We start from the raw sequence: 27,954 nt of genomic DNA, 5'->3' as shown, positions 1-27,954 counted from the left end.
ACCCCCCTTAAAAGGTATATCAATCACGCTGATTCGGAGTCTGCAGAATAGTATTTTGACGTAATCAATAATCATTCGTGTATACTAAGGCTAGATAATGATGTTATTTCAAGTCAGATTGTGATTTTTATTTTATTGATTTCTGTAAATCATACTCAAACATGTCAAATGTTCATGCTGGTTTGCGTTAGTAACAATATCATCAATTCACCCACTCCCTTTCTCCCACCCCACATTCGCCATGCGCACACACACACACCAAACCTCACACACACCCACACACACATCCACAAACGCATTCTTACTCATTTCGCCCAGTCTCTCGCCTTTTTTTATTGTCTTCTATTATCCATATGATCATGTTGGTTATATAACGACCATGATGATTTTTAGCAATTCGACGAAAATGACATCTATTTTATGTTTTCTTTCCCTATTAGTTGCCTTGCTGGCATGCCTCATGACAGTGGCAATCCTGATAATTAGGCCCACACACTGAGAAAAAATATATATTTTCAATAAACTCCTAACAAAATTATCAACTTTCTTGTTATAACGTAACCTTACTTAACATTTATGTTTTGCGGAGACGGGCACTTAAAATATTAAGATTAAAGAGTGAAGATGAACCTCCTTCAAATTGTCCTTCAAGTTATTACACATTTTCATTTTTCCTCCAGTTTTTTATTCTCTCATCATGCTAATAGTAATATCTTCAGCCTCCCTTTTGCGGACCAATTTTCGTTATTTAGCCTAATTTTCGACATCTCACTTAGGAGATAAAACCTGACTGTTTTTGTTCAAATCTGCCATGTTGACACAGTCTTATTTGGTGACGAAGAAAGGAGCTGTAGAAATCTTGTAACAACATACAAATTCGATTATCCAACATCAATGGACACAACAATCTGTTTTGTGACTGAGAGCATGCAGAATGCATTATGATAAGCGATGCTGTATTGCAGCTATTATTAAAGCCGCCTTTCGTTCAATGATTGCTTCTTGAAGGGAAATTCGGATTTTGTTTGCTTTGGCCAAACTCCTAGACCTTCTTCAGAGAAGGTGTTCTTTTATTTTCTTTTCTCCGACTTTAATTTGCCTCAAGTAGGTTAGCAAACTAAACTGATCTCGAATCCAAGTGTGAATTGCGAGCAATTAGAATGACGATATAATAGGAAAGAATAGATTTCAATCAACTGTGCTAGAGAATTTAATTTATTTTGCTGCTCCTTTGTCGTATCTGGACATTAGGGTGATTTTTTTTTGGATGAGGAGGCTATTCTATTGCGTCGTCCGTTTTCATGATCCCCTCTGCATATAGGCGACTTCGTATGAATTCTCTGCCCGGCGAACCACACTGTCGATCACTTCACGATATGAAATTATTGCTTGATGTGAAACGTCCTTTTTACCTCAATGGACCATCTATCAATCCGTACAATATAGGTTTATGATTTCATAAGTTTTGGGGCATTCGTGCGCGCGACGGATCTTTCGTCTTACTTTCAGAATCGTCGCTCGCCCGTTCCGGAATCTGTCTCCCGCCCGCCCGCCTGCGTGCGCACTTTGTCATAAATTGCAGACGATAAAACAATTTGAGGGAATTTGCGACTTGGCGCTCGTCAAAGTTTGGACCAATTACGGAGCTACTTTCGCTTGCGACAGGTGATTTATTCGTAAACTTGGACTGTCTTCTGCCAGCATCTCTTCTGACTGGACTCTGGAAATATATAAGTTGTTCGAGATTTTGCAGAAGCCCCTAGAACGTGAGATTGCAATCTCCTCACTTGTGTGAAAAAGTGCTGACAAGAATTGAGTAAACATTTAACTGGTTTTGTGTTTGGTAATCAAATTTTCGACACTGGACTTGACTAATGATTGTAGAGAGTGTCACTCGTATTCCATGTTTCTTTAACGCATACATAATTTGAAAATTATTTTACTATCTGGATGATTTTGTTGTAAACATGGGATTTTCTCAGTTTGTTGCCTTGCTGGTCGTCATCGGAGTTCTGCTTGGTAACGTCCCCGAATCTCTGGCGGCACGGCGTGATCGACAACAGGCCCAGCAGCGATGCCAGAGAATCAAAACCCCACAGTGTAAGGACGTTGGACTGCCATACGAACGGACAAGTTTCCCGAATCTGTTTGGTCAAGACAGCCAGAAATCGGCCAAATCTAGCCTGAAAAAGTGGGAACAGATCATGGAGACTGGCTGCTCGGCTTACATCCGACCCCTCCTATGTGCCGCTTTCGTCCCGGCCTGTCCCCGTAAGAGTTCCCAGACATTGCCCCCATGCCGGGAGTTGTGCATGAAGGTAAGTCGACACCTATTTTCTATAATTCGCCGAATTATTTGACCTTGAGAAAACAAGCATAGTGTTGTCAAGTAACTATCTCCTGCTGTGTTCTTGGATATTTTTTTTTTAAGTTTCTGAAAGTTTTTTTCAAGGGACACGGTGTATTACGGCTGGTAGTTTAAATCTAGGCATATTTATCAGACTGATCCATGGATAAAGGAAGCCAAAAACGGACTCATTATGAAAAGATGGCAGTAAATAGGAAGGAAAATGGGCAATTACCGACTTTTCCGAGTCATGTAGCGCACAATGAACACTGTAATCTTTTCATGATCATCTGCATATTCTTCATACGCACGGATCTTTATTAGATATTTGTAAATTCATGTAATTTATTCAAGGCACGATGTTGCGAATGTGTTTTTTGAAGACCCGAGATTCCTCGCTCGCGCGTGCGAAATATGTGATCGATCGTTGTTTTCCCCTTATTCTATTGACACAATGTTGATGACAAGGTGTTGATTTGTCAGCTTGGCTTCAAAATTTTTTGATTGACAGTAACATTGTTAAGATCAGGGATTGGAATTCAGTTACCTTATTTTTATTCTAAAGTAAACTCGTATTTCGATCATGTCATTTTAGCAATTAATACACGAAACGTGATTTTGGTGTTCATTGCATATGCCTCTCTTCATGCTCTTAACCGACTTTACAGAAATTACATTTGTCTTTATTAGAGAGAGAGAGAGAGAACGATCAATGTCAAACGTTTATAAGGAAGGATGACAGCACGAAAAGGATGAATATATTATGATCGCAATTATCTTTATATAGGTGATATTCGCCCCTGACAATAAAATAAAAATTTTGGCTATGTTCTTTATAGTTGTTTGTCTACACTCTGATCGTATGTATTCTCAATTATCTACACGTTCTCTCATTTCAGGGAGTTTTTACACATAAAATGTGCATTACTATAATGTAATCTCTTATCACTTTACCTTTTTAAAACATTTAATAATGACTTCGTAATTTTGTCATGTGTGTTTGTTAATAACGATGATTGGAAATAACATCCATTCACGAAAATGAACGAAGTATTCATAGACTAAGTTGTCTTTGATGAATATAGCACAAAGAGGTACAATATGGTTGTTTGTTTTAGGCTATAGTTTTTTTAAGGTTTTATTTTTTTTCACAAATCATTTATCCGTAATGGCAAGCTTGTCGTTTTGGCAACATTCACAAGTAGCCTTTTTTCAATATTGCCCCCTTCGCTTGTCAAAATGTGAAATAAGACCTCATTCGTATACACTCTCTTCAATCCGTCGTAAATCTCACTTCACAACAATTTATCATATTTCGATTATAGCATTATCCCTTCAAGTGCGTAGGTCAAGAATAATGTACTCTTCAAAAGATCATGATGATAAGCCTTCCCCAAATGCACTGGCGGAACTAGGACTTTTTATTTAATAGGTCTGTAGAGGGGAGAGGTAGTTACGGCAGCGGGATTTTTAAGGGGGATGGGTTGCTTATCTGGGGTAAAAGCGACTTGGGGTTTTTGTGCTCGGTGTTTGGGATTTGATAATAGAATAATAACTGAAACTTTGCAGTTGGAAATACTGTATACATCCCATGCTTAATTTACTATTTAGATTACATGTGTATTTTATAATTTGAAGCATGTCCAGCACGCCATGTACATAATGTTTGTCATTTTTTCTCTCCATGTTTTCGCTTTCAGTGAACTCGTTAGATGGCGAATCATCCATTTAGAATTGTAAATTGTAAATAACTGTACAAAGAAAGTTGAGCATATAAATGAAATCCATACTGAATATGTCATGTTGAGCATGCATGTATAGCAGACCCTATTAACTGATTACATCAATCAGTGAATATATATGATTTTCTGAAAAGTCGTGAAAATGTTGAATGAAGTATTGATGTTGATGCTGAGCAGGTTCATACTTAATTTCTGACGTCCAAATGCAAGCAGATGACATTGTAGTCGTAAATGTGTTTCAGTTAAAGGGGAATCCAGCCTTGGCCATAAAATGTTGTGTTGGGAAGGAGAAAAATAAATTAAACAGAATGGTGAACGTTTGAAAGAGATCGGACAAGCAATAAGAAAGTTATAGCTGCTTTAAAATTGAGATCACTAATACTATGTAGATTTCAAATTGGCAACTGCGTAAGTAAATTATGACAAGGGGCAAGGACAACTTTCCCATAGGCCATGTACTTTATTATCAGGGATTTGTGGTTTTCTCCTAAGTACCCATTCCCCTGGGGCAGTAATCTAAATATAACCCAGGTAGTATATTGTTGTATGTCCTCATGAAAGAAAAATATAATTTGAAATAAAACTTTTGGGAAAAATGAAATTTTCGCCATAATATGTATTGGAGTACATGGAAGAGTATAGTCCTTGCCTTACATCACTATGAAACCCATATGCGGCGAATTTGAAGTCTCCATGGGTATAGTGATTACCAATATTAACAACTTTTAAAAATTCATAACTTTCTTGTTGTTTGTCCAATATTGTTCAAACTTTCACCTATCAACTTGTCTGATTTTTCTTTTCCTTATAAAAACAAGTTTTTATTTGGGTTGGATTCCCCTTTAAATAAATGCCCAAAATAGTCCATATTCACCTAGGTGTGTAGCACCAGGTTAAACCAATTTTGTTATGGGTCACATACCCTAAACTACCATTGACCCACATGGGTTCTATGAGAGATATGTGGAATCCTGGAACTACGTTTGAACTTGCCATTTCAAACTGTAGCAGGTTGTCATGGTTGTTGTGTGGGAGTTTAAACACCCATCATACTGTTTCTGATAGATTTGTAAACGCATTACGTCGTAAAAATTGTCATTTTTTTATTTAGTATTCAGAGTTTCCTGACAGCTTTATCTGGTAAACTGTTCTGAGTACGCTCTAAACGATATTGGGTAATAGTGCTCCATGAGGGTGTCCAATCAACATTAGGCTTTTCTTTTGGGCATTTTTATTTAATGCAGTGTGAGGAAAATTTTGCCCATTTTAAAGTAATTGCTGCTTATTTTTTTAACCTTACTGGACAACATGCTTCCCGCATTGGGTAAAATACTGCCCCAAATTGGTTGGACACCCTCGTGATGGTAAATATTTTAGCCAATATTTTTGTTACAGTGCATAAGTAATATGTTAGTATTATAATCATGATAATGAATTGGCGGTAGATTAAAAACAATTTTTTATATAGTCTTCCGACTTTTGAAAATGGGTGCAACCGTATCCCCCGCTCTGTTCACTCATTATATGCCAGTAGTGTTGATTTCTTTTTTTAAAGAATGAATTCACGGAGCACTGAAGAGAAAAAAAAGTGTTGTCACTCCTTCTTAGGTAATGTCAATGATCTATTATTCTTTAAGTTACTCAAAATGGAGTGAAAATACACGATATTTGTACTCCAGATTCACTCTTTTTAATAGATTTGCCCCTTTCGCTAAACATCATATTTCTCTTTTTGCATCATCAAATCACGGCCCATGTGTACTTGACCGTTCAATATTGCACTAAACATACAACAGCGTTTTTTTCATGATAAAGAGAAAAGAAAAAGAGAATCCACAAAATAGAGCAAAGCTTTATCAACTTGAATACCGTAAGAACAAAAAGAAGGGGCGGGGTAGAAAAAAAGGGGGGGGGGGTGAGTAAAAAAATGTTCCAGAGCTAGAGGTAATCTAAACTTTAATTTCCGTTAATCTTTTGTTTCTCAGTCATTTATTTTCTTCATAATAATGTTAGGTAGTGCATACCTTCATGTGAAATTTGTTGACATTCAATCTCAATCCTTCATTTTCTTAACATATCCAGGGTAAATAATCTCCTTTCCAGATAAATATGGTTTGAACTTATAACTGAACTGAATAAAGTGCATTGGGTTTTGCACTTACTTGAATCTGAGCTAGGTGTTTATCTAGCACGGTCCTGACGCCCTCTCCCATCACAGTACAATTAACTATCATTTAAAAATCACTCGTCAAAGATGAGCTCCGCGCCTCACGCTCATCACAAATCACAGTGATTAATTTCAGTCCGTGTCATCGCCAGTGAATGCATACAATTACGCGCTTTAATGCGCGGGGGTGAAGGCTGAAGTCAGCGGCAATCAACTCGCGTGTCCAATTTGAGGAGCGGGGTTGCAAACTGGAGCGCGTCGACAGATAAGGATGGAATAAATCGGAGATCATCATCTAAAAGGGTATTGGGTGGTAGCGTAACGGTGTCCCCAGAGGTATTGGAACCGTTTAGCTTCCAGCTCCATGGAGTACTGAACTTGATGGGCGGAGAGATAGGCACTTTAAATGCAATTTGTGATCGAAACTAGATTTGTTAAGCCCGGTCTGAATTGTGTTTTTGTGCGATCTATCAAACATGATAATGACACGATCTTCGACATAATCCAGTGGTATTAACATGAATAAAGTGACAATGTCTTCGACTTGCAAATGTCTGTTTGAGAATACGATGAAAGGAACATTTTAATTAATAAATTCCATGATATTCAACCATGTAGATGAGGAAAATGACGATGATGGGAATAGAAAGAACATTGTTAATGGCAGCAACGGTAAGGATGGTGATTAATGTAACATCAGAGAGATGTGTAAGGTATTAAAAGATAAAGGAAATTATGAAATAAAGTACCAAAGAAAAAAAGTTTAAAAAATAATAAATAATAAAGCACTTTGTGTAAAAACAGTTATTACCTTGGTTAATAATTGGAGGTTAAATTCTCAGTTTTAAATGCATTATGACAGTGTAGAACATACAAAAATACTCGTAAGAATGCGAAAATGACAAATATATTGGGCCTTTCTACATGTTAAAATTGAAAAATAAATTAAACGGTTCCTGTTCGTTGGTGTCAAAAAATAAGACTTTTACCAAATAACTCTCTTGGTCTTACTGATAAGACTCCGCCACCTGCCACGGTAAAGATTATTATAAAGAAATATTCTGGGTTCAGGTCTAGCTACTTTCATCGCGATCCCATTTGTGCCCGACCGATTGTGATCTCGGTTTTTTTACGAAATAGAACAAAATTGACAAAGCAATTTCTTTTTTTTTGCTACTTCCCTTTCTTCCACCTCCTCCCGTCATTGTTCGTTGTTGGAGTTTATGACCCTTTTCTTCGAGTACCTGCATTTCCGACTTTTCAAGTTTACCCACAGATACTAACACCCACCTACCCCACACCGCACACACCAGTATCCTAGAAAACACCCACCACCTGTTACGCCACTCCACACCCACCCGTGTCTCAATTCATACTTTTCAGACCTTCCCACACTCAGACACCTCCTGCACCCACTTGCGGCCACACTCACACACCCACACACATACACCCACCTAGAACACACCCACACTCAAATACATCCTAGACTGCACCCACCACCCGTATGTTACACACACACCTACACATCCTTTAACGCACCCGCCCCCGTACGTCACAAACACGCTCACCTACACGCACGTACATGCGCCCACACTCACACACACTTTGAAATATTCCGTATTCACTCATTCGGTCCTACTCAAAGGATAAACTCTAATTAATAATGTCATGGAAACCAAATAGGCGGAGCTCCTTCATGCGCAGACAAGGTGTTCGTGTGTATTTTTGTTGTTCTCAAAGAGACCGTCCAAATTTGTAAAATCTCTTTCTCTCTCTACCCCCCCCCCCCTCTCTCTCTCTCTCTCTCTCTCTCTATCTACCTCCCTCTCCCTATTTCACGCCCCTTTCGAATCAAATTATTTTAGACAGAGACACTAATATAAAACGCCCGAGTGAACAAGCCTATATAGACATGATATAGGGATCGTGATGATGTCATCCAAGACATATTTATTCGATATTTTCCTCACTAATTTGATTGTCAAGATCCCTGAAGCGATGCAGGGGTGATTTGTACAGATATCATGAGGTGGTCCTCGACACTGTTACACCAAACATGCCAAATGGTTGTAGTCGATCGCTAAATAGCAATGGCCAATCAAGATCATTGTTGCATGCACATTTCGTTCATATCACTAATAATGAACCAATCAGAGCCCTTCATGTCATTTTTGTAACCAATTGCTAACCTTGTGGGACCGGGCTCTGTTTTCATCTCCTAGCGTTGGCTTGTTCTGGTCAAATATAACAAAGCAATTATGGGAAAATGAATATGATGAACGAATCATGCCAGTCAACCATAGTATCTCAAATATGTGAAATGATATGGTAAAAGACACTGTGATTGAAATGGTTGGGTAAATATGAGAAATAAAGTGCAGATGGGTGCACTTTAATGAATCTTCTTGTGTCTCTTTATCTTCTTTAGTTTCATTATTTGTAATTATCGTCTCCTCCTCCTTCTTTCTTCTTCTTTTCTTCTTCTTTTTCTTCTTCTTGTGTTGTAATCGTTGTCATTATTATCATTATTAATATTGTTCATATTCACTATGTAATTTTATCGGATCGACGGATAAACTAAACTCATGACTTATGAAACGATTTCTGTGGACATGATGAACTCCACTTTTACCCCCACCCCCTTCAATTTTTTTTTCGAAATCTTTGTGATGATACAATCTTAATTAAACGCCAGGTTTTAAGTTCATCTCTTCCAAATAAAGTTTGTAAACGTCATTAATGATATCTTCCGCTGTGAAAAGTCGAATAGTAATTCATGGATTTAATTACGCAGTACATGTTCATTTAAAAGGAGTTTCCGTGATTTTTGTAGATCGAAGTATAGATCTTGTTCAGGGACTGTCATGATTATTGCTTCCACGTTAATGACGTGTTAATATTAAGTCACGTGATGTATTTGCAGTAATGAAAAGTTACGGCAGCAATGCAAAACAGTTATTCTTGATGGTGCAGTATAATGTTATCAATTTAGGAGGAGTCTAAGATCAAATTGAAACTGGCTTGATTTACACATTAGCCAGAAAATAAAGTGCAAATTTTGTCTTTTTCTCGATATCTTTGCCATCACACGATAGTGGGTTTGGAAATACAAAAAAGAGGTCTTGCCATGAGTGTAATCTCATTCTCCGGAACGAACTTACGTGAATTGATTTTCTTTAAAAAATGATAAGGATGTTTTTTTTTTTATTCTAATAGATTTTCACAACCTACTTAACATTGCCTTAACTTAAAGACAGTAGTAACCAGACGCGGTGGCTCAGTGGTTGAGCACCGGCATCATGAACGGGAGATATTGTGGTTCGATGATCAAAAATGCATGGCCCTTGGAAGCGGGGGTGCTGAGGTTGCTGAAGCACCCTCAAGATTTACCAGGGGGTGCTGCGTGTATAATCTTCCATTGGCAACACCCCCTGGAATTTCGGAAGGGGTGAAAATTGGGAAAATTTAACAAAAATGACCTTCATTTTGTACTGAAACTGTTCTTTTTTTTTTTTTGCTTTCAAATTCCTCGGAACCTAATTGACCTCCATTTTTTAGTGGAAACTTTTTTTTTTGGGGGGGAGGCTTTAAAATTTCTCTGGTCCTAGATTTTTTATTTTTATTTTATTTATTTACTTTTTTGGCTTATAAATTTCACATCAGCACACCCAATCAAAATATCGTTCCCAGGGCCCTGCAATAATGGGTCCTCCTGCCTAGCGAGAAGGGTAATGTTTATTCATGCGCATGACTTTTATCATGTTTGTATGGTATGAATGAAGAGTATGCCTTGTACTGACAATGAGTGAGGAATAACATGGAATTTGAGTGATTGGACGGAGCACGTCTTGAACAAAGGTTATCACCCTCACACAAGAATTCAACAAACAATTATTGAAGAGGTGTGACAGTGAGAGTTGCGCCATTTGGAACCAGGGAGCCCCCCCCCCCCCTCCACATCCACCAGTAGTATTCACCTGTTCATTGAGAGGTTTTGACTTCAGACCCCCCCCCCCTCACCTCCGTGACCAACACATAATTATGAAAGAGATGTGACAGTTAGAGTTACGCCGCCAGGATCCAGGAAGCCCACCCCCCACCCATCCTCTTTCACCATTATTAATTGTTATTGTTAGCTGTTCATTGGTGATCTTCGCGCTTCAGAGTATCCCCTCCCCCCACATGACCAACCTGTCATGAATTTGTAAAAGTCAGTGACCAACAAGACAGCTAAACATTAATTCAGGAGACAGCCCACACCATGTGAGAACACCTTTTAAAAGCAAGAAGATGATCCACAAAATTTAGTTTTGAATCCTGGAACCGCCCCATATCAATGATAACAGAACGATCAGCTTTGAGAACCAGATATATATACATTACACTGTATAAGCAACACGTCTACTGCTGACAATTGTCAAATTCATCACCATCGCTGACAACAACAAAGCTCTCAATTCGGAATAACCGCCCATATCATTTAGAAAATTGGGTGGTTAAAAGGAAATCTGGAAGTCAAAGCGACCCAATAAACAGATAGCTGTCACAATTAATTTGTGAGAACGGCTGTTTCTTGAACTGAGAAGTCTGTACACCTCTGAATTCGATAGCTCGATGGAGAGTACAATCAGAGGCGCGTTTCGAGGAGCTGCAGTGATAGCATGGGGTGGAGAATACCTCTAAAAGTTTTCAAGAGATGAAGAAGTGGAAATATAGCAGAGAAGTAAAATGAAAGAAAGAAAGAAAGAAAGATAGAACATGTAGAAAGTGTACAAAAAAGAAGGACTGTTGTATATTTATACAATGCGCACTTCTGGACGACTCCCTCTTCATTTGGCAATACACTGGAGTCGCTCTGTGAGGTACAAGTTTTAGGATAACGATATTTATAGATACATGTACATGGCGGAAAATATTCACACGTTGTCAAAATTATATCTTTAGTGTGTTTTGTAAACACCTAAGCATTTCGGTTTGTATGATTGATAACTTTAGTTTGAAAACAGCAATATGCCAACAGGGGGTCAGTCTATCAAAATGCATGAACGTGTGTTAAGTACGTACATGTATCTGATGCATTGCAAAATGTAGCAAAGTGAAAATACATGTGCATTAATCAGATCATTTCGCAGTTCGAGTATCTTTGGAGACACATCGGGAATTCATTTAGATTTCATGAAACGCACTCTACTGGATTTTCGTCACCTGTTTCTTGTTAGGTAAATTACATCTGCGTGAACGAAACAAAATTACTTGATTAGATTAGTGAAAGTGATGTGTAATGTCGTAATGTGACATTTTACCAACAGGGTGTTGAAAGTTTGGATGTTTGACTCAATACTCAATATAAAAATTATTTTCAATATGTTATTAAATTTATCCTCCCGGAATATTTCCCATAATGCACCCTATTTCTTGCCAGTGTTAATACATGCAATCAAATATGTCATCTTGAATTGTATACCAGTTCCTATATTCTTCTCATTCAGTTTAATCATTTGCCCATCAAGTTCCTCCCCGTCTATACCTTAACCCCCACCCTCCCCTACTCCTCCTCTTCCTCATCTTATCATTCGCTCTTTATCCATGATTTCTTCCTTCCTTCCTCCTCCTCCTCCTCATCTAACTCTTTATTTTCCTGTCCGTTATCTCCTCTCTTCCCTCCTCTCTCCGCCCCATACTTCCTTCCCAGCTATTCGCTGAGTTTTCACCCAAAGTTCTCAGTTTTTTCCTTCATCCTTCATCCCTCCCCCTCCCCCCCCCCCTCCCTTCCTCCCTCCCTCCCTCCCCCTTCTTCCATCTCCATCCTTTCTCCACCCCTTTATCCCCCTCTCTTTCTCTCTCTCCATCCACCATCAATGCTCCATCTCTGTTGGCTCTCATGGTTATATGGTTGTGCCCCCCTCCCCCTTTCATCGCCAATCTCCAGTTCTCACATCCACACCGCTCCAACACCATGAACCGTTTTATTTAGTCGTGGTTTTTCATTACCAGTAGTAGCTGACTACTACAAAGCAAATAATTTCAATGCTTGCTGGGCAAATAATTTCAAATCAGTCACCTTGATCTTGGCAATGGAAAACCAAGTTAAATTTGACTCCATCAAATATTCTCCCATAGTGTAGATTCCTGTTTTACGTTTCGTGAATTTGTTCGTATCGTCTGTCAACTTAATCGAATGAACCAAAGTCTTTCAATACACACTGATGCAATGTTATGATAAATATTGATACAAAAAATTAAATATATTTTACAATCTCGGGATCGGGCTCGTAGCAAAGTAACCCCGATTGTGTGAAACAGACTTCCTGTAGCAGTATTAAAACAAGAAAAAGTCCAAAGGTTTTTTAATCAAGAGTTAAGTATAAGTTTTACTCAAGAATAGAGTTTATATTAAAAAAAATCTTTATCAGTTATCTTAAGTTGACTATGACTGTTTTATTATTGAGTAATAATCATGTTTCATTTTTACTTCCTATGTCTCTGTACATCGTTTTAATGTTTTTGTTGTTTTCCAGGGACTGAATTTTTGTTTTTAGTTTCTCACTCACTCTCTTCAAAGAATAAGGCTCCTCAAAAAGGTACTACACCATCTCGTTGCAGTCGTTGATGTTTACGGAAGCGAAGTGGCAAAAAAGTTCGACTTGTGCAGTTGAAAGAATCGGAAAAGAGAAATTGAAGAACGGTTGAGTAAAACCCCGAGTACTCGGGTTATAGTTTAGTTGTCACGGTTCTTGCTACACTTGGCAGTTCACGGGCATTTGTGGAAAGTTCAGCCCCTATTCAAGTACAATAATTTAGGGTTGTTACAATGGCCCAGGGGAGGCCTAACGTTATAAGTCGATACCCTTTCCACGGCTCTTAGAATCAACATTTTGGCAGGAGTGAATAAATAATATTCAGCATATCTTTAGCTCCAAGCAAGCGAGTGTCAATGTTTCACTCAATCTGTTTGGAGCAGGGGCTTGTGACAGGTGCAATACCCATTATGTGGTTCGATGCTCCTCTTGGGGTAGAGTGTCGGATCACAGGGGGGCAAAGTTACCCCCCTTTAAAGCCATCAAGTTTAATGTGACTTTTATTAATGCATAAAATGTCTTTGTTTGGACCTATAACAAGATTATACAAAATATTACCAATAATTCTTCATATAGTTAGTAAAATTGTTGTTGAATGGAACAACAAACAGGCCACCGGGCCCCACCAGGATGTATATTTAAATTCCGATGAGTGATGCGAAATTGTTTATGCGAGTTTGTACCTTTTGCATCGTATCATTTGAGGTTAATTTTAAGATTTTTGTTTATATCTTTAGCCTCTTTATATTAGAACTGTTGCTGGTTTAGCACCATGTGCGTCTCTGGACGGTGTATGCCCTCTATAATTCCCATACCATTAAAATCATTATCATTATTATAGAGGTTGAAAATAATATGCACTATGAAATCTATATTGTAAATCCTATGACGATATTAATGAGTAATTATTTCGTATAGATTTCAAAACAAGTATGATCTAATCATTCTTTATCCCTTTGATTATGTCTAAATTTACAACCAATTGTTGACAGGATATTATCGACTAAACATCTGCCACATATGAGGCAAAAATCCATTATTTATTTTGGGCGTATGTCACACTTTTAAACAGTAGCGAAGTGAATCTTAAACTAATGAATTTCAACTGACGAATTTTGGGGGGCTGTTTTCGGAAGTAACCCCTAAATATTTCTTTTCAACGATTTTTTAAAACATATAATGGAAGTCGACAATAAGCACATGATAAGTGGTAGAGCAGTGAATAGGAAATCAGGTGATTCAGCAACATGAAGCCGTATAACAGGGGAAGAAGCAGACATGTTGTGATGCTCCTATTAGGTCTTAATTGTCATGTTTGTGTGTACCCACGAGATGGAGTTCGTAATTGTGAATAACCTAAATAATATTGATCCGATATAACTTTGAATGTTGGACGGTATCATTTCGCAGAATTGTCTGCAATTATCAGACAGCAATCTAATAGGTTGACACTAAGACGAAGAACTAAATTGATCAACGACAATTTTTGAATATTAATGCCGATATTTGTAACTAGAGGCGCACTGTTTGTCATGAACTTTGTCGAAAATGTTCATGATTTTTTTTTCTATTTAGGGCCACTGTATCATTTTATTTGGTCGGAGCAGAAATTTTAATAAACGACGAGTCGCCCTTATTGTTCACATTAGTGATCGCCATGTTTTAGCGTTTGTTGTAGCGTTTTGATTGTCGGTATACCCCCTACTGTTTACCAGGTTGTCAGTTTCGTAATTTCCCTCGAATTGCAGTTATGTTACTATAAAGCAGTAAAAGGTTCTGCCTTGTAGCCAGGCTATATGCCTCTGGGGCAGAAATAAGAAAAATATACGGACAATTTGTCTATTTGATTGACATTCTGCAAACTGACACTTGCCTCATCCATGAGGAATTGTTGAAAAAGCATAAGGTATACTCCTCTGAGATGTGCCAGAAATATCAACTTGTTTTGGGTTAGACTTTGAAGTGCATAAACATATCTGTTAAGAAAAATGAAGTACATGAAGCACATAGTTGATGTAGTTGGAGGAGGAGGCCAGCTCGCGTAGGGGATTGGTACTGATTATGAAACCAAGATATAGAAGATTATTTTCTTTGCAGTATTTAAATTGTTTTTTTGTTTACAAAATGCTTATGTAATTATTTTCTTGATTTTGGACGAGTATGTCTATTTACAAGTAAAGAAAGTCATAACCAAACAGGTAAATATTCTGGTGAAAATCGAATAATTTTGCCTCACTGAATAACATGTATAATGTGACGGTATGGATAAAAGAATATGATACATTGGTCTAAAAAAAGATGAAGGGAAAGAATCTTCCATCCTCACAAAGAAGGCTCCAAATCAAAGCAGTGGCAAAAAAGTCATTTTCTGACTGGTTCCCAACACAAGACAGAAGAAGAAGAAGACCCATTTTCACCTTCACTTCCGAAAGGGGGGAAAGTGAAGAATTGCCTAGGGTTAACACGGATAACTGTAGGTCTATATGTACAAATTGAGCCTTAAATTGGCACGTGCTCCTTCTAGCTTCTGCACGCTCCCATTAGATCAAAACATCAATGATACCACACAAGTGTAAATAACTGCATTTTATTACTGTAAGATTCTGTATTTCAGTTGCTTGAACGACGAAAAACATACTACTAGAATACACTGATATTGCGAATGAATACTACATTTTTCAGGGATATAATCATGCAAAAATGTTGTGTTTTGCTCGTGCGCAATCTACATGAGGTGTAGAATGTCGAGTCACATTGTTCCCTTTCAAGCTTATGTTCATATAACGGGGAATCTTCGAAGCAAGGATGAACCAACCAACGGTTCTTCCACACTTGTTCCTCCATGTTGACAAGTCTCCAATACATGGTCCCCGTCTTACAAAGAATTGCGATTGACCGATCAAGCAACGTCAACATCTAAAATGCATGTCAGTTCAAATTTTTTTCTAGGTATGATGTATACTCATGTATTAATCGTTCTCTTTATAATTAAATGTGCTCCTATTGGTTTGCCAATGACATTGTGCAAATTTCCAGTAGGCAAATTATGACAATGATGGATTTCAATATAGTTGAAAGTAATTGAATCAATCACAACTCTCTGTAAGACGGGATCCTGCAGCACCATGCAAAGAGGAGGGCCTTTTAAGTCTCCATTTACTCCTCTCAAGGAAAATAAAGTTAAGTCGCCTCCCAGAGGACTCTCTAAGCGGGTAATACTGGTCTATTAACCCGATATGGCTCGCTGAGCGAAATCAGAGAGGGGGCGACAAATTTGCCGAGTATTTTAGTCCTCAAAAATCCTCGAATAAACAGCAGAGAGAGAGGAAAGTTCCCATGGGTGGATGGCGGGGTAAGGGTGGAAGATGAGTCGGTTGACTGGCTGTGGCAAGGTTAAGAAGTGCTGGAGAGTTTTGTCTGAGCATGCATGGTCTGAAGCTTTTGTATAATTAAATACTCATGGTTCTTCGCCGTTGGGTATAGATCGGGGACTGGGGGCTCTAAAAATGTTTACAACCGAGAAAAAAGGGAAAGCAAAAGTATCAAAGAAAAGGGAAGGAAAAGGGTGGCATACGATATAATTCTGTTCCATATTATCTAATGAAGTAAGAATTTATCAAAAAGTTTTAGCTTCGCGAGCTCGCGCCCCTTTTTCTTGAACTGTCAACGTACAAAGTTAATATACAGTCATGTTTAGGCTCTATCATGTCGACCTCGTAATATCGTCAATTGCACAACATTCGATTCGATTCGATTCGTTTGATTTCCTTCAATCTATTCTTTTTAATTGATCCTTATCCTCTTAGATTGATTTTTAATCCAAAATAAGTAGAGCATTTATGGCTCAAATGATACATACATGTCGTCCATTTCGGGTCTCTATGAACCTTCCGATATCAATGATAGATATTTATTATTTGTATTTTTTGCTGGGGGTGGGGGCAGGACGTGTAAAATTTTGCGAAAAAAAGTGAGCGAACTTGTCATTGGGGCGCTTTTATATTTTGTAAAGTGAAATTATAGGATTTTGTGCATATACCTTCGTATAATTTTGTTAAGATTTTCAGTAAAAAATGCAAGTTTTGAAAAATTTTCGTCCGGCCATGCTTTTTTTCCTATCATGAGTTCATGACCATGATGACGATTTTGTTAATATTTGCGCTATAATTTTTATCTGCGAATAGATGTCTTATACTCTGCTAAACTGTTCTTGGTCTCAATCATATAGCTTGTTCAGAGTTCCTTGATCATGATTACGGGGTATCTTCATGTGGGCCAAGTACCCATAAAAAGTCAATGATGAGACTAAAGAACATGTTTTGCCCTATAACCTAGTTAAATCGTCATTCACACACCACAGAATGGCCAATAACTTGAGTCGTTACCTACGAATGGGACAGCTGATGGAACATCCAAAGTTGTTTTCATGTTATTTATTTTCACTTTAGGAGTAGATTTGAGAGGGCATACCACCATCACCAGCTGTGTTGTGAGTTGATTTGACATTGAGGCTACATAGGGGACGCGTGTAACAGCGTGTAATGGCATTGAGATGACACGCGTGTAAGGTTGGCGTGACATTGATATGCCATTGATGTGACCGTTACGAGGAGTTAATAGAGAGTTTTCGCATTTACTACAGAGACACTCTCTACAACGCATCGATTCTTTTGAAAATGCATTTAAAATCACAATGGAGAGCTGAGAGGCTTTTGTCGAAAGTTGGACTGGGACAGATGATCATCCGAATATTTGCTCCGGACCAACAATGGAAATATGTCGTTGTCCAGAGTCAAGAGATTCCGATGCTGTCCCTGTCCAGCAACTTTCGACAAAAGCCTCTCAGCTCTCATATATGATTTGACTTGCTTTTTTAAAGGAATTTGTGTGTTGTACTTGTACAGAGTGTCTCCGTGGTAAATGCGAAAAGTGCCGTCACAGTGACCCGGAAGTTTTGTGACAGAGCAGAGATTTGCCGAGTATAGGTCGATGTAATAAGCATGGATTTGTTGATTGGTCAGTCTTTCTAATAATCACGAATTCATTTACTTGATTTATTCATTTGAAATTCCATGTGGAATATAGGCAGACAATCCCAGCCCCACCCACCACACCCCTTCACCCACATGCATACAATTTCGCGCCGTTTCCATATTCAAGATTGTTTTGCCCGTTGATTTGATCATGTTCAAAATGAAAAATAAATATGTTTTTCTACACAACAGAGATAGTCCAGAGAAGAAAAATACTCTATCAAAATTATCGATTATTGTTATGATTAATGGTAAATAAGTCCCGATAAGCAGACAATGTTCAGATGGTGGATTTACGTAGATCATATTGTATGTAAGAGATGAGGTGGGGTCGAGATAAAAGAAAAAAATAGAGAGATTGCGATAAAGAAAGGGAGATGGGAGAAAAAGAGAGGGGAGGATGATTGAGGACAAGGAAAGGGGTGTGGGAAAAAGTGGCGGGTACAGTTACAGAAATGCATAAAAATATATATGTATATAGGCCTATAGGCTATACGAAGAAATACGATAAAAAGCTGGGATGAAAGAAAGGACGAATAATAAATGGCGAACAGCAATAAAGAGAAACTTGTAAAACCATTAAAACACTTGTTCACTGCCTTGTAAATTACTCCTTGGTGTCGAAATTCATTATTTGCATCCAGCAAATTTGATTTTCTTCTGATTTGTTCTGCAGATTACAGTGTTAAAGAGTCAACCCATTGTGTCAATATGAAGAAATACGTGTTGCCATGGCGACACGTTCTGCGAGCCGCGAAGGAAATTTACTTTTTTATTATCTGATTACCATGATTACGGTATATGGAGGAAGAAACTGATATGATATCAACACACCACTCCCCCGTTAATAGAAAGATGATTAAGTAATTAAATTAATGATTCTGAGTATATAAAGATATGGATATGATGATGATAACGATGATGATGATGATGATGATGATGATGATGATGATGATGATGATGATGATGATGATGATGATGATGATGATGATGATGATGGTGGTGGTGGTGGTGATGATGATAGGATCATTCTTCATAAATAATTATCATATTGTATCTTTATGTATAACTGAGTTCTAACAGGCGTTCATCAATCAATCAGATGATAATAATAATTTACGCCTTGGAATGAAAATGAACATCCCCATCCGAAGGACGTGACCAGGGCCCGAACCCCTGCATCATATCAAATCTTAATATTCCCTTTGTAGCTTGGGCTTCAAAAGCACACCACAACACATATCATCAATATCATCTTTCATCAAATAAAATTTGAAATCCCCACCATAACCCCCATTACCACCACAAATAGAGGAAACGAAAGATTGTTTTGGGGGTTTCCAATTACAGGTCATCGTCAAAATATTTTGGACCCGTTATAAATTGTCAGATATAATTGGTCTTGATGGTCCCCCGCCAGTGGCTGTGTCTGGGGTACCCTATATCCGTTGACAACTAGCGGCCTGGAGCCCCGCGGGTCGCCCTTGGCACTGACACTCTCCAGTCGCAGGATCTGATATAGCTATGCCTCCCGCGGACCACTCCCGGCGAGGGATGTGTGGTCTGGCTGCTGTTCCATGAATCCTGGGATGAACTTGAGACTTTGGGTACAAATTGAAATTTAAGATAGGAACTTGACACGTCACCCCTTGCCGCCCCTCGCTCCCCCACCCACCACCCAACAGTGATGACGTCGCTCAGACATGGTATTATGCGCAATAGTCCAGGTTTTGAGCAGACCTGAGGAGCGTTTCATGAAATGTTTTGTCAAGGAATATCACTGACTAATTTGCTCTCATCCAATCAGATGCCAGGATTTGCAGTAGCTTATAACAATAATGGAAATCACGGGCTAATTGTTTCATAAAATGCTCCCAGACGAAATGACTTTGTAAAAGATAGAGAGGAATCTTGGATTGATGTTTGTACCAAATATAGAGGTAATTCACCTTTTCTCAAAGTGGAAGGACTTCTTTTAGGAAGTTTTATTCACCTCTGGGAGTTGTTTATGAGAGTGTTTGTGTATGCGTGTTAATTTTTTTGTTTTTTTTTATATTCCTTGCTCATGAACTTTCTATGAGCTCCTATTCATTTTTTCTTCTAAGTCATATTTCTATTTCGTTAGGGGGCTCTGTGTTGTTTTGAGAGAAAGGGGGGGGGGCTAGACATCCCCAAGTTGATGTAACTATCTATCCTTTGATAATGACCTAGATATCTCTTTTTACAATCTTATTTCGTCTTTTCCCTTTCTCTTCCTCGTTTCACTTCTTAAGAAAGTCCCTGTATTTCATGTACAAATTAAATGGGTGTGTAGTGTTCAGACGGGAGCTTCAATTTCAGATGGGCAGTCATATGAACCATTCACTCTCGATATTAATATAATGATTAGAGCGAATAAAACTATAGACTAGATTTATAAATCAATGAATGAACAGCGACAAAACATATTAAAATATCCGTCAGTCATACTGATGTTTTCTTTGTTCCTGCCACATAAATATATTAAATCTCGAAGCACTATTGTTATGTCTATTTCAGTTTGAACATTCAAATGATCGTCGATTCTAAATCGAAATTCAATTGCTGCAATTGGTAAATGTAAAAAAAAGACGGTAAGCAGGGAATTGATGTAAACAAAGGACTATCATCATACGTCATACCAAGTAGACTGATACGAGAAAATGAGATGGGGGATGTTGTTTCTACCTCGATGTTCAAAACAACATTCTTCTTTTTGACCTGATTCTTCTCAGCGAAAAGACAATGTGAACAGGTGCCCCTTCCCCCCACACGATCTATCTCCTGAGATGTAAACCCTTAAAGGGAAATGTTCGCCCTTACGTCGAATTAGTTGTGACAAACGCAGACAAATTATCAAAAGTAAATGAAGGTTTGTCGAGACCTTTTCCAGGTTTGGTCTGTGTGATGTCACACGCGACCAGCATCACAATTTGGTAATGACAAATAATATGATTCACGAAATTAAATTTTTCTCCAAAGTTTGAAATGATGATGATACACGATTGCATATAATTATCAGAAATATGTTCCCATACACATTTCTATGATGAAGATCCGTTATGCAATTATCAATTTTTTAAATGGCAATTTATTGCATTTGTATGAGATCTTCAAGGCGGGCTGCTCACACGTGACGTCACAAATACAGTCTGGAAAATGTATGACTCTCATTGGCGTGAGGAACGACTTACCCTTTAATTTCGACCCCTTATTCTTTCGGGAACTGATCATTTATAGGAGAAGACGGCTGTCTGGTTTCGAAATTGGAATTGGAGTGACGATATGTGAGGTTGTATTTTACAAAACTAAACATGATAAAAGGAAATGGAATTGCATCACATTCAAAACAAGGCAAAATTCCTTTATTAGAAATGTTTTTTGAGCGGTATTGTGGGATGAATAATGCAAAGTAAAACTGAATTGCATGATTGTTTTCTCGTTATCACATCATTTGCACTATGTACCTGACAAGTCCTACCCCCCCCCCCCCCCCCCAACTCCACATTTGAACCGATGGAGGAATAACAACGATCTTATCTTCCCGTTTATGCCTACCATCATTAAACTTGATTATCATGGCAAGTTGGGCCAAATGTTAATGATGTGTTATTTCTATTTCCAATTAGACATTAGACATTAAAACTCTTCCATTCTTCAAGTTGAATAGATGACTTCCCGCACCGATTCATGCATAAAATTATTTTGAAATTGCCCAGTTCCCAGTTCACCTCTTTCTCTCTTTCTTATTCGCGATTTTAGGGAAAGTTTTCATCACCCATATACATTTTTATAAAGATTTATTTTTATCAACACAGTAGTTGGCCTTGATTGAAAGATAGCCCCCCCCCCCCTCCTTCACTCCTACATAATTTTAACAAAAATTACATATAAGCCATCCGGGAAAGCACTGTTTGATTTCTGTATGAATTTACGTTTATAGTCTTTTATCTTTTATTCTTGCCAATTCACCTCCCATTGACCTGTTGACTGAAAAATTTCGGAACTTAATTTTTGAGAAAATGGGTGCAGGTCACAAAATCATACCTCGAAAAAAGAACCCCAAAAGACCAAAAGCATACATTTGTCACAGGATGACAAGAGCTGTCTTCAAGCTTGTCTGTGAGATTGTAGTTTGATGATGTCACATCAATATGGACATGAACCCCTCTGGGCATTTTCGTGAAATGTCCATTAAAAAGACATAACCGAAACCAGGGAGATCAGGGGAACCTTTTCTTGAAACAAACAGTCAGCGATTTTCACCGATTAATGTTGTAAGCTACGGAAATCCTTGCATCTGATTGGGCCATAGCAAATTTTCAGTGAAAATCACCGACTCCTTTTTTTTTCGTGAAACACCCCCCCCCCCATGAAGGTTTGATGTCAATTGCTGAAATGGCAAGTTGAATTGCCACTTGGTCTCCACCTGCTTCGTCTAATTTCCGTTTGCTCTCATTCCACATGGTATAATCCTATTTCCATTTGGTCTAATTGCCATAAAATTTAGCCCATTTACCATTTGAATGATTTAGGCAATATCCATTTCGTATGATATCCACTTGGTCTAATAATAATAATAGGCATTTACATAGCGCCATACCATACCTAATAGCATATGTATGCTTTTCACACTGTACTTTTTTCCCCTTAACCCCAGGAAATTGGTGGGGCTAAGGGGGGGGGGGGCTTAGCCCCATCAATTCCCCGAGATTAAGCTGAGCCCACTTCGTTTTCGCACTACATTTGAGCAAAGTGGGCTAGCATGGTAAATAGTACGGTACTATCTGGCCCTGCTAAAAAGCAGGGTTAGCCGGCTTATTGTGGTGTAATTGCGGTGCTAAGAGATGCAGTGTGAAACGAAACTGGGCTAAGGAAAAGTGGGGCTAAGCAACAGACAATCACAGAAGTTGAAATTGCACGTTCATCGCGCTCTGTATGGTAAAATAATCAATATTCATGAGCTGTGTGATAGTCCGGGGTTATATATAAATATATATATATATTATATGCATAATTATATAAAAAAAATACATTTGTTTATATATCAGTGTGTAAATAAATAAAAATGAATAAAAATAAAACAAAATAATAATAAATAAATAAAGCGGGAAGAAGAATAATCATTATTATTATTAAGAAGGTCAAAAGGGGCCTAAGCTTTCGATCCTAGCAGAATCTTCGTCGGAGATTATTAAGATCCGACATTCAAATTGAAATAGCTTTTTTATTCAATTATAATCCTGGACTGGCCTCTTTCCAGAGACTCATTCACCTGACTCTAACCATGGACCATGCTCCAACCAACCCTATTCATTGGTATCAAACCTTTTTAACTGGAAGTTTTACGACACCAATGGTGCATTCTTACACCCCTGCAACGGGAGCAGTCATCAAAAGCACTCGTTTCAATGTTTATGTATGCTATTAATGTCAAATAATGCCATCATCCGACATTCTGGCGCGTTGTTGAATATCTAAATGATTAAACATTATGAATATGGTGAATGAATTGAAAGGTTAGATGGGATCCGGTGAGATAAAATTCATGTTACAATCATTTTCATCAGATCAGGAATTCCAGGGTACTTCCGACCTTGTAATTTATTATGCAAAGATCAAGTTCGATTTCCAGTCAGGCACATTCTTTTCAAAAGTTGATGTAATATTGCGTTTTCTTTGAAGCAAAAGTACACTCGATAATCTTATAACAAAACGATGATGTACTTTATTCTTCAGTGGGGGTAATTGTTTGGGGTCAATAAAGAAAAAATCATATAATCTTTGTGAATACAGGATTAAAAACGTTCTTGACATTGAGAATACGTTCTATCATTTACAAAATATGGGAGCTTTCTAGGAATGTTTACAGCGAGGAAATGAGATTCTCGTTCATTCTAATGGTTTATTTTCAATTCGTCTAATTTTGGTCTACCATAAGTTCGTCCACTATCCACATGGTCTAAGTGTCATTTCGTCCACTCACCAATTCGTGTAGTAGCCAGTTGTTCCAATAGCCATTTAGTCCATATACCATTCTGTCTAATTGGAATAAGTGTTAATTGGGCGAACTAAATGAAATCAAAATGGATAATAGACCAACTTTTTATGAGACGAAATGGTCATAGACGGAATGGCGATTAGACGAAGTGATGATTGGACAAAATGGTTGTTACGAAGTGTTGTTGGACGGAATGGTATTACATTAAATGAAAGTAGACCACGTGATGAGTGGACGAGTTGGCAATAGACGAATTGGAAATTTACCATTCTAATTGAGCATTATTGAAAAATATGAATCAAGTACTAATATATTTTATTTTTTGTAAAAAAATGTGTTTAGGGACATTCGTAGGGGGGTGGCAATTTCAGCATTAAGGATTTAGGATGCAAACGGTTCTTGGAATTCGTGAAAGGGTATGAACAGATGAAGGACGATATTATTATTATTTTTATTACAGTAATTCTAATATCAATAAAAAATTCTGGGTCTGAAACTTTTACCTGGTTGCTACACTGTAAAGAATGAAGTGCTAATTTAGCACTTACAGTGCTTGTACAGTGATGCACTATATACGAGTGCTGATTTTCTAGTTTAAATTTGAGCTAGAAAATCAGCACTCGTAGTGCAGTCTTTTGTGTGTATCATGTAATATTCTAAATTATTTTATGCGAACAAATTGAATTTCCATTTGTACTCGATTGCAATTGGACAATAAAAATATCTGAATCTGAATCAGTGACTATGCAAGCACTATAAGTGCTAAATTAGCACTTCATTTTTACAGTGTATCCGATGGATGAGTTGTGACAGCCCCCCCCCCCCCTGCTCCTCCCAGCTATATCTTTGTTTTTCTTTGTCAAAGTGAAAGATTATAATACTTTCAACTGTCGGGGTGAATGTCCCCGATCACATACCAAAGCGCCTTTAAATTATCCACGAAGAGGGTCAGAAAGAAACCCTTCATTGGAATGAATAGCCTAAATGTCAGCCCACCCCGTCCATCAAAATATAATGTGTCGTCTGACGCATATTTCACTTTTTATCAAATATAAACACGGATTTGTCAGTTGTGAAAACCTGTGTATAGAACCTTGTTTCTGAAGTGTTTTTCTTGTGTAGACTATATTCCGGGTGGTTAGGATGTATTATTGGCATGGATGGTGAATGTTGAGCCAAAACTTTCATCATCTTTTAAAATTGTAAAGATAGGTTATGGCGCCATGTTGTAGGGTTCCTCGAAAAAGGTCTGAATTTAGTCCTGTAACCCCTGTTATTATTTACAAGCTTTCGTCACTTGTCATCAAAAGGCAAAGTAAACGACTATAGACTGACGAATATTACAAGTTTTATTATCAAGTTATTATCCTTTCGACTATATTTCGATTAAAATTGGCATCAAATCTCCACGGGTGGTCATTTAGGAAATAAAAGAAAGTTCACTTACTTTTTTCATATAATTTTTAATTGTTGATTTATTCATTTTTGCGTATTCATTAACAAAAAGACTTAAAGAGAAATTCCAGTAGTTGCAGTAAACACTGATTTCATGAGAAAGTCTGTAAAACCAGGCTTAATTGTCAGTATATCATCGAGGATCTAGATCTGGTACAGTTACATAAACTGAACTTTGTGAAATCTTGAAATCTACGCTGAAAAATGTTCAGACTGAACTTCCCCAACACAGATAAGCGCACGTGGGACAGTGTATAATTATTGCTTTGAGCGTCGGGCCCGACGCTCTACCCGAATCCGGGCCCGAATCCTGTGCTTATTTGCTGATTTCTCAGCAATTACACAATTTCTTCCAGAATCCTTTGGCACATGCGTTTTATTTATACAAACAGACACTTTGGTGGTGATTTCATTGGATTCTGTACGAACTCATTTTGATATCGTTACCAAAACTAGCATTTACCTTTAAGTAAGAAGACACGACCCCCTTGCTATGTTGTAAAGCTTGATTGTAGCTGAATTATGGCTCTTCGATGGATTAATCAATTAATCAAATCAGACGTGTTTGAATGTTGATTATAATTATGCATGCATGTATATTATTTTTATTGAATCCTCCTAGAAGCCCATATTGAAATGTAAAATAGTCTTTTCCTCCGCCGTATAACATGTGTAAAGATGAGTGAATTGTAATTACAAGAGAGCTTATGAGGTATAAAGATTCGATGACGTTTACAGTCAGTCTGAGAGTCTCTTGTAAGTCTTCTCTTTGAAAATATAACTTCTACCAATCGCCTTGTAGTGATCATGTACGCATCAATGAGATAAGAAGTGAGATATTCTCACGGTAATGTTCACCTTCGCCATGTTCGGGGTGGACTCAATTTAGATTCATTCACAAGACATTACAAGAAGTGGAAGATCATTTCTTAAGTCCCATCTATATCCATCCGTGTTATTCCGAAATTGATGTTGAAAAGGTCTTTAGTTGCAAAAGGTATTTTGTACGGATTTGTGATCATTTGGAATTTTACCGTGGTTCGCGTAGTATAGATTATGCAATTAAAGATTACTCAAGGGTCCGTTTACGAAAGCAGTTTATCATCAATTTAGCGTGAAAGCAAGAACGATCACGTCATTATCACATGAGTGTAATAGTGATATTAATAATAAATAATAAAATCAATATCAATTTCAGTAGAGATAACTTATTTCCTTTTCTCCTTTTTGATATCAATATATCTAAGAGATCTTAAAAGGGAAATAATCCCTTTTTACTCCAATTATCGAGTAAGATGCATCAATTCCTATTGTGAATGAAAATGGTATAGCTAATGCCTCCGACTTTTTACAAAGTCGTCGTAAACTTGGTACCCTATTGCAATGATGTGACGTCACAGTTCACAAAGCCCATTTTTATTTCTGGGAGGCTCCAACTCCAGAGTATTTTGAAATGTGATATTCAAGTTTATGAACAAGCTGATTCTTATGAATAGAGGTTTTTAAGGTGAACATGATATTGAAATAGTCTCTATCATTTCATAGTTTGAAGAACGCAGAATTGTTTATTAAAAATAATACTTGATGAAGAAATTGACGGTTAACGAATCACAGAAAGCTAATATTCTATTTTCATCAAAACTTGACTTGATTCCTTATGCCAATCCTACCATCGTTTAAAATACCATCATGGCTTTACAACGCAGAAGGGTTTAAGTGCAGGTATGTTGAATGTGAAACATGCGGTTTCTTGGATCAAGGGATGAGTGGGACCTAAATGCCGCGGTGGCACTAACGAGACCAACTCCAGTCCGATCAAAGTTATTACATTACCTCCAATGGCATACTATCGGTTTGATTCGGGACCGGTTATCCGGTGTGACTTGACTTTAGACACTGAGCTCATGAAAGTGCACCTGCCCTCCTCCTTGACATCTTATTCCAATTACTCCATCACTGGCATCAGTTGTGGTACTTTTCAACCTTAGGCATGCAGGCAAATATGCACACTGGCCATTCATGAAAGTTACACATTCATATTAATCGACGTTGCGTCTTATAGCCTGGTGGAGGCGCCTGACACAATCATGAGAGTCCAGGGTTCGATCCGTGGCCACGGTAGTTATACCCGTGAGCAATGCAAATAATCTACAGGGATCTTTAATCCTACATTCCAACAAAATGGAAATACTATATGCATGCTTGTAACTATGTGTGCACTTGGTTTTTTTTTTACATAGGCGCTGGTTATTCGTCAAATATTATATCAATCTGAATTACCATACCAAACATGAATTGATACTTGGACCATTTAGTTAATTTGGTTACTAGCCCGTCAATGAAAATATCACGTACTTGATATGCAGGTAAATCATTCTGTAAAATATTTACGGGTAATCATGACCATTGCGACTTCAATTTGAATCGGATTAGTATTCGATGCAAACGCCAACTCGCCAATTCGTCCTGTTATGGAATATTGCACCCCAGTTTTTAATGGTGGGCTTACAAAGAAACATGCAAGAAGTTTAGAGCAAATTCAAAAAAGAGCTTGTAGAATCATGTTGGGCCCAAACTACTCAGATTATGCCAGTGCTTGCCTATCATGTGAAA

This window comes from Lytechinus pictus, chromosome 9 (assembly GCF_037042905.1).
Source record: "Lytechinus pictus isolate F3 Inbred chromosome 9, Lp3.0, whole genome shotgun sequence".
NCBI lineage: Eukaryota > Metazoa > Echinodermata > Echinoidea > Temnopleuroida > Toxopneustidae > Lytechinus > Lytechinus pictus.
This window is presented reverse-complemented; position numbering follows the sequence as displayed.